We start from the raw sequence: 20625 nt of genomic DNA, 5'->3' as shown, positions 1-20625 counted from the left end.
CAACACATAGTATACAGGTTCATCTTCACAGAAGTGTAGGGTGATTAACCCATAACTAAAACAGAAACAAACATAAAATCAAAGCTAATTAAACTAGACATGGTTAAAACTAGCAAACCGAATGATCAAATGTTGTTCTCCTTCTAATTCTCTTCAATGCTTGAACTACAAACAAATTCTGAACTTCCAAGGGTTCTCCTGGGGGTTTTAGTCGCAACTCTTAACTTAATTCCCAAGCCAACTCCTGAAATTCGACCTAAAGTTCGATATATATAAATGCCAAAAATCGGTTGCCACGTCGTGGGAATTAGACCTCCACGTCATGGCCCTCATTTAAAACGTGTACGCCTTAAGTCTCGGGAAGCTTCTATGTCAGGAAAGATGGCAACGTCGTGGCCTTGAGAATGTCAGGTCGTGGCATGCAATTTGCACAACTTCTTCTTTCTTCTTCTCTATTTTCAGCTTCAATCCTCCAAGGATTCAACTTTCTTCTTATTTCAGCTCCTTTTCCTCGACAATATCATTTTTGTCGGCAACATACATTTAATCATTATAAGTACCAAATATCTTTGCATTTTATCAAAATATAGCTTAAATGTATTAAAATAATGCCTAAATATATGTATAAATATGACAATATCACCTATCATACTTCATTTTTCTAATTTAACAAATAAACTATTAAAATGTTTTGAGACTCTTTTCTAAAATAAATAGTTTTTTTTTTCAAAAGGTATTTTCTAACTTAAATAACAACATGAATACTTATTGATACATTAATCAAAATTTAACTTTAACTAAAAACTATATAAAATTAAAAATTACATTAACTTGAAGATAATTGTTTGAAAACCCCATCATTATCAAAGTTGAAAATGATTAAAGTAATAGTTTTTAAACTATGGACGTGTAACCCACATATATATAGATATAAACACTCTACATTTTTACTTTGGATCTTCTAATAATAAATATATTTTTATCATATGGTCTAAATTAATATCTAATTTCTATAAATTTTTTTAGTATAAGAATAATTATCATAGTTAATAGGAATAATTTAGCTATTTTTTAATATATATATATATATATATATATATATATATATATATATATATATATATATATCATAATTTTACTCTTATGCAATGCATAAACATTCTCCTAATATGAAATATTATGAAAGGAAGTGATATAGTTCATTTCTATCAACCCTTATTTAGGGGCAAAAATTTTCATTTTCATGTAAGGGAGTGTTTGGGATTGTTTTTAAAACACTATAACAACCTTAGTTAAGAAGTATTTATTAATATATAGTTTTTTAAAAAGTGTTTGGATTAACCTTTTGATGGGAAAAGTCAATAAATTAACAAGTTACAAAATGTTTGACTAGCTTATAAATGTAAAATGACTAAAATAACTTATAAGTCGTGTCTTTTCCAACAAAAAGTCATATGTCTGGCTTTTCCAAAACTCATTTTTGAATGTGTTTTTAACTTTTCAAAAAGTTATTTTAAAAATAACATTTACAATTACCAAACATTATTTTTGACTTATTAGTTTTTTGAAAAATTAATAAGTTAATAAGGAGTTCCAAATGGAATCTCAAAAACCCTCAAAGGCCGGAGGGAATGGCTCGTCATGGACTCGCTACACCACCCCGCACCTTTGCTAGAGAGTGGCCAAAGATGGGTTAGTACACCCTTAGCAAGATGAGAAAGAAAGCAAGAGAAGAATTCTAAATCAAAACTGAAGAATTCTAAATCAAAATAATAAGTTGGGCTTTGGTATAAAAATTGAAGAATTCTAAATCAAAATAATAAGAAAGATGATGAACCTATGTGTTGAATTGTGATGATTTCTTCTTCTCAAATGGATTTCTTCTTTTCACTGTTAAAGCACAAATACATTTGGTGGGTATATATGGATGTCTTTTTATTTATTTTGAATTAAATGAAAAATAATGAAAAGTAAATAATGTTTCGAATACTTTTGAAATATTTTTTAAATTTATCAGTATTCTATTTAAGTGTGTGTTTTAAAAAAATAGAATTTATGTAATATAAAATGTTTGTATATTAAAAAATATAATTTATTTAAATTTGAAAAAGAAAAAAGAAAAAAATAAAGAAGTGCTAGGGATGCTAACCACTCCATATGAAATGCTAAAAAAAATGTGTTAGTAAGGTGGGAGGCAAAAAAATGACATGATAGTAAAAAAAATGATATGATAAGATGTTAGAAGTGTTATCACTCTCTCCAACCTAAGTACCATTTTCGCAACCCCTCCCAAGGTACACTTTAACATATATTTCAAACTTTGGTATTTCTCAATCATAAATAAAGATTGTTTAATAGTGGAAATCACATGCACCAACAACACTCATTTTAGCCTTGTAAATCATACTTGATCCCACAAGCTCACATTGTGACACATTAGTCGGCCTAACTTGATCAACCACACAATCAAGTAAATAATGCTCAGAAGGTACTTAAAGAAAATACACTTATTGCTTTATAGATAAGTCAAAATAAGAATACAAAATGATTTTTTCAATAATTTTGCCAAGACGTATGTCTTTGGTTAAAAAAATGGTGATTTAAAAATCAATGGGAAGAGCCTTATTTATACATGAGGGCTTCAACGAAAAGACAATACTAAAATAAAATAAAGGGGCGTGTTTTAGGAAGACAAAAAAAGTAAAAAACTAAAGAGGCATGTTTTAGGAGGTGTCTATTCATTTTCCTTCTTAAAACTTTCAAGAACTATGTACAAAAGAACATATTAGAATCTCTGGAAATCTTGGTCTTCAATTGGGGGGTCCTTACAATTTACTTACTAGGATATTATTGTCAAACTCAACAATTCAAAATACATATCATAAGTTGCATTAAATATGCAACTGTGGGGACAACCTTGAGGGGAAGATTGTCTATGTCATGCTTTTTTGCATCAAACAAATTCAGTTTTTAAATTATGAAGTGTGATATAGTCATATTGATATTCTCAACCAATGCTCAAATAATAACATGAGAACATAAAATGTATGGAAAAAGTTAAAATACAAAACTGATATCTAGAATTGTCCACCAACTTGGCTAGTGCATTTTCCCTGTCACAGTTGGTCCAAACAGCTTTTTATTTAATAAAATGCCCAATCTGATTTTTGTCAATTTTGCATTAAGCATTTGACTTTTCTTTTTTTACTTTCCTTTCATCAAAATGGAAACATCTAAAAATTAAAATAGTTTCTGACTTTTGTCATTTCCTTTGCTATCATCAAAATGGAAACTTGTAAAAGTTTTATGATTAAAATACTTTTTGATTTTATCCATTTAATATTAGAAAGATTTCAAATGAATTCTTCTTATACAATCTTCACATCTTTTGTAAAAATTTCAAGTCAACCAAGATCTCATGGAACGTAGTTACCAACTAATTATTTCATTAAGATAAGTTATGCATTTTGCTCGAGATAGTACACTAGTACGTTTCATAAAGCAAGATCCAATCCTTGAAATGTTAGCAACTAAGCATCATTTTTCGGAAAAAAAAATTAAATATAATCTCACAAACAAACATTGAAACTGTTAGATTCTCAAATAAATCGGGTTTATATAGTTATAAAATATACACCATGAAAAGATTGGAATTTTTAAAGTGTGAATAAGTCCAATTATAAAATTAAGGGCTCTTTTGGTTTGTGGATTTGTGGAATTCAAAGGAACTGAATGAAAGATTGGAATTTTTAAGGGCTCTTTAGCCTTTATATACATATTAATCATGTGATTAAATCTAAAGATATTCATGCATCTTGTAACACAAATCTTTAGCTTTGATATTCATGCATCTTGTAACACAGGAGCTTTTAAACACCATTTTATATTAATAAAAATGCATTTTTATAATACTTTTCAATAATTATCAGAGTTCACAACTTTAGAGTGTTACATCAATATCAAAAGTTGTAGTAAAGAGAAAAGGATTTAACAACCTTCTTTCTTCCCTTCCTCGTCATCAGTGATTGCACTCTCCACTTTCACTATTATACCTAAGTACATAACACATTTAAACAAATATGTCAAACAAAAGTCTGGTGAGCTACATGGATTTTGACACAAACTCTCATTCATTTATTCATTTAATATATGATAAAATTACTCTTTACACAAATGTTTTAGCAAAAAATCTTAGCAAGTAGAATACTAGCAAGTACAGCCATGTTAAGAACGGATCAACTAGGCCAACGATAACTGATACGGTTTACACCTGTGTCCCATCGTTTAGGACCTGATTCAAGATAAGTCCATGCCACTACATGCAAACTTGCCGCTATAATGATGCTCTGATATCGGGAACCATAAGTGTAACATCATGTTTCCCGTCATTTCTTATTTCAGGCCGTGGGCTATAATTCGATTGTGTAAAAGCTTTGGGCCTTAAGGAGGTAAATATTAGACCTTGTGGAAGGAGGTAATGATGGTTGAGAGATATAACCCTCGAATTGTGTTTTGTGCCGAAGGGTAAAAAGGGAAAAGCCATAGGCTGGGTTCTTTCATGAAATATTGATTTTTGTTCAAGAAGTTTTTAGCCCAAGATATTTAGATAATATTGTAGAGTTCTTCAACACCTTTCCGTGGATATAAAGAACGTTGAAAACGGAGTTGAAACGAAGAAGTTACGAACGTTTGAAGTTATGGCGATTTTTGGGCTAGCCGCATATGCTGGGCGTACGGGGAGTACGTTGGGCGTACTAGGGCATCTCTAGTACGCTGGGCGTACGCGATCAATGCTTAAACCCTATTTTTGTGATTTGAGCCCTATTTAAGCTCCTTAACTCCCCCAAACCCACTCCATTCTCAGCCTCCACCTCTCCAACACCCTCTGTTGAAACCCTAACCCTAGTTTGAGCCTTGTGAGCAAAAAGAAGGTGTTTTAAGTGCTTTGGAGTGTTTTTGGTGCACCTTGGAGAAGAGGGACTCATTGAAGAAGCGTTGGTTGCATTGGAGCTTGTAGATCCAGACCTTGTTCACCTTGATCTTTCTTGTAGAGGTATAAAGTTTGAATTTTGATGATGAAATTGTTAGATCTAGCTAGTTTTGGGTGTTATGAGCTTTTGGTCACTTTAAGTGCATAAAGTTTAGATCTTGAAAATTTGTGAACTTGTTATGGATAAAGTTGGAAACTTTATCCATCTAAACATCATATTGATTCAGATCTGAAGGTTGGAGACTTGGACTTTGTAACGCCCGTGTTTCTAGGCTAGGCATTAATATTGACATAATGGTCTAGGTTAACCTTTGTAACTCATTTTGAAGAAATGAAAAGGAATTATGTGAATTTTATGTGAATTATGTGTTTTATGCTTAATTATTACGGTTTAATTAATTAAGAATAAAAATGAGCGTCAAAAATTAAATTTTAGATAAAGCCGGTATCTATTAAGAAACTTGTACTAGGCGTGACAAGGATTACGGATATATAAAGAATGCCGAAATCCGAGTTATAACGAATAAGTTATGACCTGTCGAAGTTTCACGATAAATCGGCACGGTGCCGAATGCCGTAAAAAGTGAGTTTTTGATAAACTACTTTTTAGCCTTAGTGATCTAAACGAAACTCGTAGTGTTCGTTAAACCGAGAGTATGTAAAAAAAGAACGCCCAAATTTGACTTCGTATGAGGAAGTTATGATTTTTCGAAGTTTCAGTTTAGCAGTAGACAGCTAAAAACTCGAATTTTAGATCGAGCGATTTTTAGCCAACACAACCTAAACGAGAATCGAATGTCTCGTCATTTGTAGCACAACGATAAAAAGACAGACGAAAACGGACGTCGGATGAAGAAGTTATGAGTTTTTAACGGATTTCCTGTCCCGGTCTGTTAAAAATAATAATATAAAAATTAAATTCAAAATTAGCCGACAAAGTCTAAACGAAAGTTGTAGAGCGTAATTTTACCTACGCGTGCATATAAAGAACGTCAAAAACGGAGCTCGTATGCGAAAGTTATGAATTTTAGAAGATTTTGGCACAAAATTCGAGAAATTTCGCATGGATGAGCTTCACCCGGAAATGCCACGTCACCTTCGCTCGTAGCGCGCCACGTGTCCGAATTGCTGAGTCACCTGAGCCCAGCTGGAGAGCGCGTGTCGCTTCCTGATTCAACCGAAGTCTCGGTCCTCGCACATCCGACGCGTGTGCACCCCCGTGTCCGAGCTCGGTGAGTCATCCAAAGCAGGTGAGTCATCTGGAGCTGGACCAATCCGAAGACAACACCTGTCCGAGCCTCGCACCGCCTTAGCCTCCGAACCTCGCAGACTCCGACGCGTGTCTTCTTCTCACTGCTTCGGGTCCGAACTTCGGCCCTATATATAGAAGGCTTGCGACACCTCCCGGGTATATTTTGGAAAAGTGTCAATTTTAGCCCTTTTTTCAATATTTCTTTCATTTCAACTTCCCTCGAAGCCCCGGTATCAATTATAACCCCCGGAATACGCCACGAAGTGCCCGAGAAGCCAGGAAAATTTATCTTTTCGGTTTCAAAGCCCGACCCTCGCAGAGCCCGGTTTCTCAATAAAACTCCCGGTTTTATTAGAAACGATCGTTTTTAGGAAACGAATTGTTGTCCGATTTTCATTAATCAAGTGAGTGTGTAGTTACTTTTACCTTACACATATATATGAAGTATTTTCTTTAAAATACGTGCTATGTGTAATTATATTGATTGTTTAATTAAGGTGACTGTTGAATAGATGTTTTATATAAGTTTTAAAATGTATATATATATTTTTATCTACAAATATGTTGGGTAAAACATGGATAGATGAATTAGATGATGTGTGATGAAATAAAAGTGATGAGAGGTATCGATGTTTAAGATGATCTAGTCATCTAGCAGAGTATAGACAACGGCCACAGACTATTTTAGATAGTCCAGTGGAACGTTAGTAGACTTGTAATCGGTACGTATGTTTGAACTATATGTTCATAAAGTGTTCTTGAACTATATGTTCATTAGGTGTTTTTGAACTATGTGTTCATCCATTAGTTCTTCTTTTTGACACTATTATGTGTCGGGGTACGGGAGCGTACGGGAGTACTTTATCAGTATTTTCCCTATACTTTTATTTGGAAGAGCTTTGGAGTCTCTGTTCTTTTATGAAGTGATTGGACGAGCTTCATGAGTTAGTGATATAGATCATGAGTTAAATAGTGGGTGTGTGATGAAAGGTGAGTTGGATAGATGAGATGATCAGTGATATAGATCATGAGTTGAGAGTGAGTGGTGAAATATGGGAAAAGCTTTTACCCAAACGTTGGCGTGAGTGGTGCAATATGAGAAAAGCCCTTACCCAAAAGTTGACCCCCGTCATTCAGCAGAGTATGGATGACAACCATGGACTGTTCTAGACGGTCTGCGGAACACTAGCAGGCTCGCAACCTGTAGGTGTTAATGGACTTGAGTTTTCATTCGCTGTACTCGATTCCCCTTCGTGAGGGGTGCAATATGAGAAAAGCCCTTACCCAAACGTTGACCCCCGTCATTCAGCAGAGTATGGATGACAACCATGGACTGTTTTAGACGGTCTGTGGAACACTAGCAGGCTCGTAACCTGTAGGTGTTAATGGACTAGAGTGTTCATTCGTTGTACTCTATTCCCCTCATAAGTGCCTTTAGTGCATGTATGGCTGGGGAAACCCCTTAGTATGTTCATCAGCTGTATGGAAAACCCATTGACATGTATTGCGGGGGGGGGGGGGGGGAACACTCGTGGGAAATACCGTCGATGAATAAGAGCTATGGACTTAGCATATGGAAAACCCATTGACATGTATTGCGGGGGGGGGGGGGGGGGGGGAACTCCCGTGGGAAATACTGTCGATAAATAAGAGCTATGGGCTTAGCACATGGCAACGATGTGACTTCATGTCTTATTTGACATAAATTGCAGAGGGAAGCAATGTTGTCACTTTATAGGTTGTTTTATGTTAGGATGTCTTGTTTGACATAACTTGCTGAGGGAAAGCAATGTTGTCACCCCGATGTTTGTTTTATTTGACATAACTTGCTGAGGAACCCCCAAAGCAATGTAGTCACCCCTAGTGATAATCCTTAGGCTAGGTCCCTTGTGATAGTTGTTTTAGGGATGTAAAGTGAGGATAATGGGAATGGGTAATTAGGGTTATTTTGGTTGATGAAATTAATAAATTTATTGTTGATTGAGAACTTAATAAGTTTATTATTTATTGTGGGTTGAAAACCCTATATGCTCAGCATGCTCCCAAGCCTGACCCATTCAGTTTATTTGTATCAAAGGTATCGATACGAAGTTGCTTTACACTGAGAGATTAAAAGAGAAGTAGATCACTAGTGTAAATGAATGTAAGTTTTGTTTATGCTTATGTTTTTGTATTGACAATGACATCCCAATGGTTTAAGTGAATAAAATACATTTCTTCGGAAATGATTTGATAACATATTTATTATGTTTTTCTGGGAACAAATTCCGCAACACTTTTAATCAAATGATTACTCTGAAATTATTTCAAAAGCATAAATTAAACCGGTCTTTTCTGGCCGTGAATTTGGGGATGTCACAGACTTAATGGATTAAGTTGAAAAAGATGCACTTTTGGTCCCTTTATGACTTAAATACTAGATCTTGTTTGTTGGGACCATTCTAATGGATAAAGTTGGAAACTTTATCCATTATGGAGCTATTAGGAAACACAAAAATGTGATCTTGGTCCTTCTTTGCAAGAGTTGTAATGTCTTAATGGATTAATAAGTTAGGGTTTTAGCTTTTGGACCTTCCCTAGCCATAGAAAGTCATAAAGGTGGAAACTTTATGACTTAAGACAATGTTTTGAGGTTAGATATGAGTTTGCATGAAAGTCCTTAACGGATTAAGTGCTTAATGGAAAGGATGGAACCAACTCGAGTACGTTGGGAGTAATTTTCGTGTGTTGGGCGTACTAAGCCATCCCATGTACATAAGGCGTAAGTTGAGTATGTAGGGCGTACTCAACCAACCTTGGACTTTGACTTTTGTTGACTCCGTTGACTGTTAACTTTTTGACCAAGTTTGACTTTAGGTCAAACTTGAGGGTTTTGATTGGCGATTAAGATTTTATATGGTTCTGATGTTAGTGGATCTGCGGGATCAAACAGTGTAGCAGGGAGCGTATCATAGTGTTCTCGGGTTTCTTCATTTTAGGTGAGTTTCGCCTCACTGTACTCGTGGGTCGAAGGCACCAATGTCGACCCACTAGTTCTGGTTATCTGTTAGTAGAGGGATGCCTAGGGACTGTATGTAGTCATGTAGGGCAGATTGATGACTCTTGATCTAGGCTCTTTTACCTGTTCCTTGTTTGGTTGTGGATCTAGAGTATGGTCACCTGTCCGGGTGTCTATCTCACCTCTAAGTATATACGACCATGCATTCCTTGGATAATTGATATTCAGTATGTTGTTATGATGTAGTGATCTGTTAGATCTGTATCCTGGTATCGACTATGCTGCTATTTTTCCGTGATCTGTTAGATGTGTATCCTGGTATCGAGTATGTTGATATGTTGTAGTGATATGTTAGATCTTATCCTGGTATCGAGTATGTTGCATTGATGTAGTGATTTGTTAGATCTGTATCCTGGTATGGAGTATGTTGCATTGTTATAGTGATCTGTAGAACTGTATGTTATCTGTACTTACTGGGTATCAACTGGTGGAGTTCCCTAGGGACTGTTTATGGTCATGTAGGATAGTCTGAGAACTCTTGGTCTAGGCTTTCTTGCGTGTTCCTTATTTGGTTGTGGCTCTAGAGTAGGATCATCTGTTCGGTGGATATCTCATCGCTGCTTACTTATTGTTAATACTATGGAGGTTAGCTGGTAGCAGGATTGTATGGTGTGAGAGGACTAGTAGACGGTAGTGAGTTGTATGATTGATGTTTGTCTGTATTATGTGCCTACTTGATCCAAGATTGTTTATATGTCGACATATGGTAGTGGTAGGTTGAGGCGGTCCTGCTTTGTGTTGTATTCCAAGATACCCGGTGCAGGCCGACTGTAAGCCGAAGGCACGGAGGCTCGGGAGGAGCGGTTGGGTTGGTGCGGTAGGCCAACAAACCCTGGTATTCTAGCCCGAATAGACTGAAGGCCTGCGAGGCGGTCCAGTCAGGCCGAAGGCCCGAAGAACGGCCATTATGCATGCTTGTATGTTTATCGTATGGGGTATTTTGGGGGAAACTCACTAAGATTTGTGCTTACCTAGTTATTTATTGTTTTAGGTATCATCGGTCATCATGGGAAGGCGAAGGCGTGACTGTACACATTCATCTGCAACAATGAAGATTCCGCGCTTTGATATTACTCTGATTTTTATAAATGTATTTGGAATAAACGGTTTTCTCCATAACAGAGTTATAATTGGGAAGATTTACTTAAATAAAATGATTTTTTTGTTGTGAAAATGTAACGTTACAAGTTGGTATCAGAGCCCTGGTTTGAGCGAATTGGAGGAACACTTGTGTAAATCCAGTCTCAAACTAGAATCTATGTTTTCTCTATTGATATCAACTAACTATGAATATCAAGAAAACCCTAAGAGATAGTTTATGAAATCGAAATTCATACATAAAACTAGAGTTACATACCTTTTGATTATTATTGTAAATAATCAAAGTGGAATCCTTCTTCTAGATCTTGGAAAGATAGCACCAAAGGAATGGATGCCTCTAATGGTTTGTACCCAAAACTCTAGTAGCAAGAAGACTTGAGGAGAGAGGAGACTAGAGCATGAATTTGGCTCTATGAAAGCAAGTAAAGGTGTGTGGAAAATATGGCATCCATGGTGTCCTATTTATACTTGCTTAAGGAAACTCCCATGGAAACCAAAGAGTCCTTTGAATGATTAATTCTAATTAATCTTAGAATTAAATCCAAATAAATTCTGATCAATCGATTAATCATAACTATTTCTAATTAATATATTAATAAATCATATATTTCAATTTCCAATTAGTTTACTATTCATATAACAAACTAACAAATTATCCTCTATCTCCAACTGTCATTCCAATTAGTTACTAGTTTTGAAGGCAGCCCAAAAAGGACTTTGCTTCTAATTCAAGAATATACAATTTAGTTATTGGCTTAGACACCTTAATCCAACAGTCTCCCACTTGGATAAGTCTGTAACTACAATTGCAAGTATAGACCTTGAAATAAACAACAAAGAGTGCCTTCCAAAGCCACTTCCGAACTCTGATTCAAATTAGCTTTTGGCCCTAAGATAAGTGATCAACTATTCCTTCATTCTTCAAGATATCACATGGACACGAGACATGGATCAGAATAAATATCATTATCCAAAATTATGTTTCCCGATTTCCTGATTTGTAAAGACTCGATTGGACTTCAAATAGAACACATAAATTAGTCCTGAATGGGCCCATCACTATATAGTCAACATTAAATCATCGAGGGGCCCAATGATATCGATGTTCCTGTTAGGGCAAAAGGAACGAATTACTTTGACTATATAGTCTTACAATTCACACATCAAATCACACATGGAATAACCCGTTATAACACCCAGTTACGAGATGTGTTTAAGTAAACCAATGCACAACTGGTCTGTAAACTATGAAGTATATATCTCTTTTTTAGAATAGAAGATATTATCGTCTTAGAATTACTCATGACAAGATCCATGAAGTGACTTCAAAGTGTGGGTTTCTCCAATACTTAAAATCTCTTTTTTGAAAGTACTCATGAATATTGTAGCAATTTCAATTGCAATGTATTAGCCTCAATCGAAAGTCTACAATCAATTCACGATAGTCTTAATTCACTACTTACTTCCAAAAATATGAACGACTGTGGAATTTTGAATGATATTTAAATTACTCAAGGAAGTAAAACATGCAAAGTGGAACACAATAATAAATTAATTAACTATGACATCATACCCATTGATCATAAATAAATCTCTATTATTTAATCACCATAACAATTATGAATTTTTTCATTGTATAATGTTTCAAGTAATCAACTAACCACTTGAATTAGATAACAGCAGTCATGCCATGTCCTAAACGTGCATACTATGCCTCTCGATGGTCCTTCCTTCATGAATAGATCGATTAGACATTAGTCCAATGATGCTTAATTCATGATTCTAAATTCTTATCGCTATCCAAGATGTGGTGGAATTCCAACTTTACATGCATTGATTTCTTGTGATATCGAGATTCGAAAGTCTCAAAGACCGAGTCTCCAATATTACAAAATATTCCACTGGAACTTTGTTACTAGATACAACTCCATGTTAATGAGGTCTCAAATTCAAGGTACACTCCTTGAACACCTTTCTTACATTAAAGTTTCCAACTCACATGTATATTTTATAGCCAACTCTTATTATGGATACATTTCCATATACCCATCTCCCATTATGGAATCATTTCCATATTCCCATATGAACATCAATTCTGACCAAGATTCATCTCGGTCCAAAATGTGTCACTATGATTCTTCCAAAACAATACCATACTTCCAACTGTCCACAAGCAACCAATCTTCAGTAACCTCAGAATGTTCTTGACAGTTTGTTTAATAACTCTAGTCACTTGAAATTCTAGTCCTTTTTCTCACAATGCTCAGAGCATTTGAAAAATTAGAATAAAAATATATTATAGCACATGTAATCGATCCTATATCGAAAGCATATGGGACCCGATTCAATATTACAAGGGTCCAATATCTGTCCAATTTCTTGCTATAATATTTCCATATATAGAATCTCCAATGTTGAAGCATTTCAACATGCAATCTCCCTTATGTCCACCATAGTGTAACAGTTTCCAACTTTTGCAACTTGTACATTAGAAACATTGTTCCCTATCGATAGTATTGTCAACATGCAATACCAGGCATAATAATTATGCTTCCACTAGCTTTGACATGTACTCAGAAATCAACTGGACTTCTAGAAATCAATACCTTTTGACTTTCTTATGGAAGTACAAATTCCTATCTCGCGATGCTTCGTCAAGCCACTAATTAGGCTTCTTAAGCTTATGCAGTTTATCTGGATATATATGTGTTCAACCTCTTTCAAGACGTGATAAACATATCTGTTGAAAGTTTAAATAATTCTTTGTCATTCCTCACAATTAGAAATATGAAGAGGAATGTCATAATCATATTGTGAATTTGAGAATGCAATTAACACAACCAATATCCATTTTGATCTTTATTAGATCCTTAAAATATATAAACGAAAGTGTTTCCTCATAATCATTTTCATGAACTAGAGCGAAACCTTTTGTCACCTAGATTCGAAGGCGCATATGTTCCCATCCATGTAGAACTTTATTTTTTAACCTACAGTCATAAGACAAGGTTTAGGACAAACCAAAATCACATTTAGTTCTCCTTCATGGACTGAACTTCGATTAATCTAAATTTCTTGCCTTATGGCGGCTCAAAAGCCCACCAGTGCTTCCCTGTTGTTAGCAACTCACTCATATTGATCAATGTACTTTCATTGACCAACGTGCTTCGACTTTTGCAGTTAAATGAAAAACATAGAATTCATAGGGGTTGCCAACTCAACTGGAAGTGCACAGAAATTAGAATAAAGCACAACAGGTTATCAACCTCAGGTCGCGTGCTAGTGATAACTAAAAGGATCATTGTCGGCTGACTCTTGAAACTCTCAAGATCAATAAGACTCCCACTGACTTCTTGACATATGAGTTTTTATCTCAAGAAACATTCTTTGATGAGCTAAAAAAACAAAAAATAAACACTTCATATAATAGGTCTCAGCTTGTTTTTCGATAAAAAAAACATCACAACTCCAATTCCAAATGTGCTAGAGTAAGAAAACATTATTACTCCACATTTTACGAGGTGTTGTTATCCTTCTTAGTTTTTGAAATGAGTTTCAAGATATGATTCATTGTTACTAGAGCATGACTCTAAAAATTTGATTGGGAACAAAGTATAACTCATATTATGATCGAACCATCTATAACAATGTTCTATTCCTCTTCTTAGTTATACAATTGCACTAAGATTTTCTTAGAGGATTTATTGTGATACAATTCCACAATTACTAAGACGATCATAAAACATGATACTAAATCATTCTTCTTTCTTTTCAGATTGGAGAATCTTTTATCTTTCATTCTTCTGTTCGTTCGACTACTCTTTGAACTTTTCAAAAGTATTAGAATTCTGTTTAATCTTATAAACAAAACCATATTTATTGAAACATCAATAAATCATGACGAATAGAGTTATCGTCCTTTGTGGTGGATCTAAAGAGTGCATATTAACATGTACTAGATCCATTAATCATTCACTTGCCTCACATAAACATGTGAACAATGATTTGAGTCATAATTTTCCAATGAACAAGAATCTCATATATATATATATATATATATATATATATATAACTCAAATTGTACGATTCCATTTATCAGTCTAGTTGGTGATGAGATATCCTTTCACTTGGTTAATAATGATATTACCACAAGCAATATCATAAGAATCAAATCCATAATTAATATTGTTATTATTAGAAACATAACCAACACTTTCATTAATGCCATTGCAAGGAAATAAGATAAGGCAACTATGTAAACCAAAACTTCATTTTATTGCTAAAAAGAAAATTGGAATTTGTCCTTACAATGCATAAAATGATAAACTATATTTCTAGACATCTCTGAAGAGTAATAACATTCTATTAAATTATCCTAACTCCCTAGTAATAGCTCCAAATTCTGACCATCTAACCATGTGAATAAAGTCCATTTCCCACGATCAGATTTAGCTCACTTCACTTAAGCTTCCTTCTTCCTTTTAGATCCTGCAATACCATCAAAACGTGATCATCACATTATGTATTAAGAGTCTAAGAATAGGAACTTATAAAACAATTGAGTTAGATATTGGATGTACCAGAAGTAGAGTCATACGAATTGACTTTACCATCTCTGAGATCCTTCAGGTACTTTTGGAAGCTTCGCAACCAGTGACCCTTCAATTGGCAATAGAAACAAATGGACTGTAACATCCGAAAAATACCAACTAAAAATTTCATTTTTAAATTAGGTTAATACATAAAAACATTCATAGTATTAATTTATGTCTGAAAACCGGTAACATCATAGTAAAATATTCAGAGTACATCCCAGAAAATCCATAGTGCGGAAACAAGAGTGTGTGTGATATGCCGCTACCGCGCCAGCTCCTTTCCCCTAGCTGAAGAGATACCTGAAAACAAAACTATAAAACGTAAGCACGAAGCTTAGTGAGTTCCCCCATAATGCCACATACCATGCAATCATATAATGAGTAACTAAGGGATACGGGCCTCGCCCACACCCATAGAGATACGGGCCTCGCCCACACTCTGCTATCCATGGAGATACGGGCCTCGCCCACACTCCGCTACTAACCCATAACATACAAGTATCACACATACAACAAGTATAAGCAATTCTATCATACTGGCATGTAACACAATCAAACTCGGCTATGAGATACGGGCTCCGCCCACACTCTGATACTAACATATCGTCTATACGGGCCGGCCTTGGTGCCTTAGACCCGTCCCTACTGGAAGGAAACTCACCTCGAGAGTAGCTGCCGAAAACCTGCTCAGACTACGCCTGGCTGCCGCACCGGTAATCCCTCCGGCTATAAATCCGTAAACATGGATTAGGTACTCATAAATACCCCTAAGGTCAAATGACTGGTCAAAGTCAACTCCTTGGTCAAAGTCAACCTTCTGATTGACTGGACTCGCCGAGTCCATATGGCGACTCGCCGAGTCCTTCTGTGTCTAGCCCGACTCTGGCTCATCGGGTCCCTGTTCCCACTCACTGAGTCAGCCCGACTCGCTAGACGGGGACAACTAACAAACCCGCGACTGGACTCGCCGAGTCCAAGGGGGTTACTCGCCGAGTCCGACGAACAGATCTCACAAATCGCTCCAATCTTCCATCAGAACATCAACCTTGGAGATTTGGAGATTCTGGGACTATAGCTACACGTTAAATTGCTAATTCCACGTGCGACTACGGAGGGTTGGACCTCCTACACTTAAACCCTTCTTATCCTAGTGACAGTTCATATGACTCGCCGAGTTTGAAGAACAACTCGCCGAGTTCAAGGCTATATTCAAGGGACTCGCCGAGTTTGAAGAACGACTCGCCGAGTACCAGACAATCTTCATAGGACTCGCCGAGTTGTTTATCCAACTCGCCGAGTCTAAGGCCATCTTCTTGGAACTCGCCGAGTGCACTTTGGCACTCACCGAGTACCCTTCTACTCTTCACCCATTCTGGCCAAAACTGAGACATGCAATGGTTCCAAACCATAAATCTAAGCTCCTAGGGTATAAACACACGGAGTTTGGGAGGTTTAAGGTCTTGAAATCCACATATAAGGGACAAAAAGGGAATCTATTATACTAAAGATTAAGAAGGAGCTTTCTTACCTGGTTAGGAGCTTCTCCCAGGGTAGATTTCGGATCTACCACACTTCCTTGCACCCTCCAACTTCCTCCTTCTTCTCATAAGCTTCAAACTTCCTTCACCAAGCCAAAATCACTCTCAAGGATCAAAATGGGCTAGGGTTTCGCTCTCCAGTTCTTCTGGAAGAGAATGGGACGAAATGGGTGTGTTAGAATGGGTAAAATAGGGTGCAATGTCTGAAAATAGAGTTTCATCCAGACAGGTGGACTCGCCGAGTCCATGCATCGACTCGCCGAGTTCACCGCTCAAATCCCGTGTCCATCCTGCTGCTACTCGGCGAGTCGGGACGCAGACTCGCCGAGTTCGTGGAAAAAATAAGAATAAAACTTAAATAAAATCATACCATGAACCCGGTGTTACACCCGATGTGGTGACGGGTATGATTCTTTCCCTCTGACCTCTTTATATGAGATTTATGATATTGATATGTGCTCTGTGTATATACGTTTAGGATCGTTGCATGTGAACGGTATTCCAGTCCAGGTGTTGTTTGATTCGGGGGCTACCCGATCCTTTGTTTCTCTTGCACTTAGCAAGAAGTTTCCTGAGTCCTCGGGAATTTTGGATTGCCCTTTAGAGGTCGAGATTGCGGACGACCGGTCGGTGCGAGCATCAGAGGTCTTCCGAGATTGTGTGTTAAGGTTGTTCGAAGAGCGGTATTTGGTTGATCTAGTTCCCATTCTATTGCGGGGAAACAAGGTCATTATTGGTATGGATTGGCTGAGTCCCAATGGGGCAGTGATAGATTGCGCGCAACAGTTAGTACGAGTCAGAGCCCCAAGTGGGGGAGAGTTAGTAATTCAGGGTGAGAGATCACAGCGAGGGCCAGCCTTCTGTTCGGCAGCGAGGGCAAGGCGTTACCTTCAGCAGGGTTGCGCAGGATATGTCGCATACGTCATGGACACCCGGGAGGCGGGTAAGGCGACGGTGGGCGATGTGCCCGTAGTACGAGAGTTCGTGGATGTATTCCCCGAGGAGCTGCCGGGGATACCTCCAGAGTGACAGGTGGAGTTCAGGATCGACCTAGTCCCTGGTGCGGCTCCGATAGCCAAGGCACCGTATCGGTTGGCTCCTCCTGAGATGCAGGAGTTGTCTACACAGCTTCAGGAGCTGTTAGACAAGGTTTTCATTAGACCGAGCAGTTCACCCTGGGGAGCCCCAATTCTGTTTGTGAAGAAGAAGGACGGGTCGCATCGGATGTGTATCGATTATAGGGAGCTGAATAAGGTAACGGTAAAGAACCGCTACCCACTCCCGAGGATTGACGATCTCTTTGACCAGCTTCAGGGAGCATCTTGGTTCTCCAAGATAGATTTGCGTTCAGGGTATCACCAGGTGAGGGTCAGAGAGGAGGATGTGCAGAAGACGGCATTTCGGACACGTTATGGCCACTATGAGTTCGTGGTGATGCCTTTCGGGCTCACCAATGCTCCTGCCGCATTCATGGACCTCATGAACCGCGTGTGTAGACCGATGTTAGACCGGTCGGTGATAGTATTTATTGATGATATCTTGGTTTACTCCAAGACGCGAGAGCAGCATGAGGAGCATTTGCGGGAGGTTTTGGAGACCTTGATAAGGGAGAACTTGTATGCTAAGTTCTCCAAGTGTGAGTTCTGGTTGCGCGAGGTGCAGTTTCTTGGGCACCTTGTCAACCAGAACGGGATTTCGGTGGATCCGGCCAAGGTGGAGGCCGTGATGAGATGGGAGGTTCCGAAATCTCCATCTGAGATTCGGAGTTTCCTGGGATTAGCTGGCTACTATCGGAGATTCATCCAGGATTTCTCCAAGATAGCATTACCCCTGACCAGGTTAACGAGGAAGGCCGTGGTCTTTCGTTGGGGGCCTGAGCAGCAGGCAGCATTCGAGACACTGAGACAGAGATTGTGCGAGGCGCCAATCTTAGCCTTTCCAGAGGGCATGGAGGATTTTGTTGTATACTGCGATGCGTCCACCTCAGGTTTGGGCGCAGTATTGATGCAGAGAGGGCATGTCATCGCCTACGCGTCGAGGCAGCTGAAGCCTCACGAGGCGAACTACCCGACGCATGATTTGGAGTTGGGGGCCGTTGTGTTCACCCTCAAGATTTGGTGTCATTACCTCTATGGGGTTCACTGTACGATTTACACAGACCACAAGAGTTTGAGGTACCTCATGGACCAGCCAAATCTGAATATGAGGCAGCGTCGGTGGCTTGATGTGGTAAAGGATTACGATTGTGAGATCCTCTACCACCCAGGGAAGGCCAATGTCGTGGCCGATGCGCTTAGCCGCAAGGCAGCACCGATCAGGGATATCTGTTTGAGGATGACGGTGGTGACTCCGCTTCTGGAGCGGATCCAGGAGGCTCAGCAGGAGGCTTTGAAGGAGGAACATCGGAAGAGTGAGCGGATTGTGGGACAGGTTTCCTCCTTCGACCATGACAGCAGGGGATTATTGACATTACACCGCAGGGTGTGGGTTCCATATGTCGGAGGCGTGCGCCAGGTTCTGATGGAGGAGGCGTACAAATCCCGATTCTCCATTCATCCAGGGGCAACGAAGATGTCTAGGGATCTTCGTCTGGACTATTGGTGGCCCTGCATGAAGCAGGATGTAGCATGGTACGTTGAGCGGTGTCTGACCTGCAGGAAGGTCAAGGCCGAACACCAGAGACCGCACGGCAAGATGCAGCCGTTGGATATCCCGCTGTGGAAATGGGAAGACATCGCGATGGATTTCATCACCAAGCTTCCCAGGACCGCGCGGGGAGTGGATTCGATATGGGTCATCATCGATCGATTGACCAAGAGCGCCCACTTTATCCCAATTCAGGAGAGCATCTCGGCCGAGAAATTGGCCGATATCTACGTCAGAGAGGTGGTGGCGCGGCATGGGGTGCCAGTTTCAGTGGTTTCGGATAGGGATTTGCGGTTCACTTCAAGGTTCTGGAAGAAGTTTCATGACGAGCTGGGTACTCGTCTGCATTTTAGTACAGCCTTCCACCCGCAGACGGATGGCCAGAGCGAGCGGACCATCCAGACTCTGGAGGACATGCTACGGGCGTGTGTTTTAGACTTCGGTGGTAGCTGGGATACCTATCTTCCTTTAGCCGAGTTTTCATACAATAACAGCTATCACGCGAGTATTGACTGTCCTCCCTTCGAGATGTTGTACGGGAGGAAGTGCAGGACCCCGATATGTTGGGGCGAGGTTGGACAGAGAGTCATGGGGAGCACCGAAGTAGTGCTCAAGACGACAGAGAAGATTCAGCAGGTCCGGAGCAGGCTTCAGACTGCTTAGAGTCGGCAGAAGAGTTATGCCGATAGGCGCCAATCAGACGTGGAGTTCCAGGTTGGGGATATGGTTCTCCTGAAAGTGTCGCCTTGGAAGGGCGTCATCCGATTCAGGAAGCGGGGCAAGTTGGGTCCCAGGTATATTGGACCGTATAGGGTTGCAGCCCGAGTGGGCAAGGTGGCATACCGGCTGGATCTACCAGCCGAACTCAGTCAGATCCACAGCACTTTCCACGTCTCCCAGCTGCGGAAGTGCCTGGTGGACGACTCAGCGGTGGTACCTTTGGAGGACATCCATGTTGATGACAGCCTGAATTATATCGAGCGGCCTGTAGCTATCCTAGACCGGAAGTCGAAGGAACTGAGGAACAAGAGGGTGGAGCTGGTGAAGGTGCAATGGCAGCATCGGAAGGGCTCGGAATGGACTTGGGAGCCCGCGGATGAGATGGTGGAGCATTATCCGGAGCTGTTCCGGGAGGGAGCGGTAGACTTCGAGGACGAAGTCTAAAATAAGTGAGGGAGATTTGTAACACCGGATTCCTGGTACGATTTTATTTAAGTATTTTCTTAAATTTTTGCCGTGAACTCGGCGAGTCTGCGTCCCGACTCGCCGAGTAGCAGCGAGGTGGACACGGGATTTAAGCTGGGAACTCGGCGAGTCGACATATGGACTCGGCGAGTCCACCTGTCTGGATGAAACTCTATTTTCAGACATTGCACCCTATTTTACCCATTCTAAAAACACCCATTTCGTCCCATTTTCCTCCCAGAGAGCAGTAGAGAACAACC

The sequence above is a fragment of the Lactuca virosa genome, chromosome 5 (genome assembly GCF_052849685.1).
Source record: "Lactuca virosa cultivar CGN04683 chromosome 5, Lactuca_virosa_CGN04683_v6, whole genome shotgun sequence".
Taxonomy (NCBI): Eukaryota; Viridiplantae; Streptophyta; class Magnoliopsida; order Asterales; family Asteraceae; genus Lactuca; species Lactuca virosa.
Note: the sequence above shows the minus strand (reverse complement) of the source record.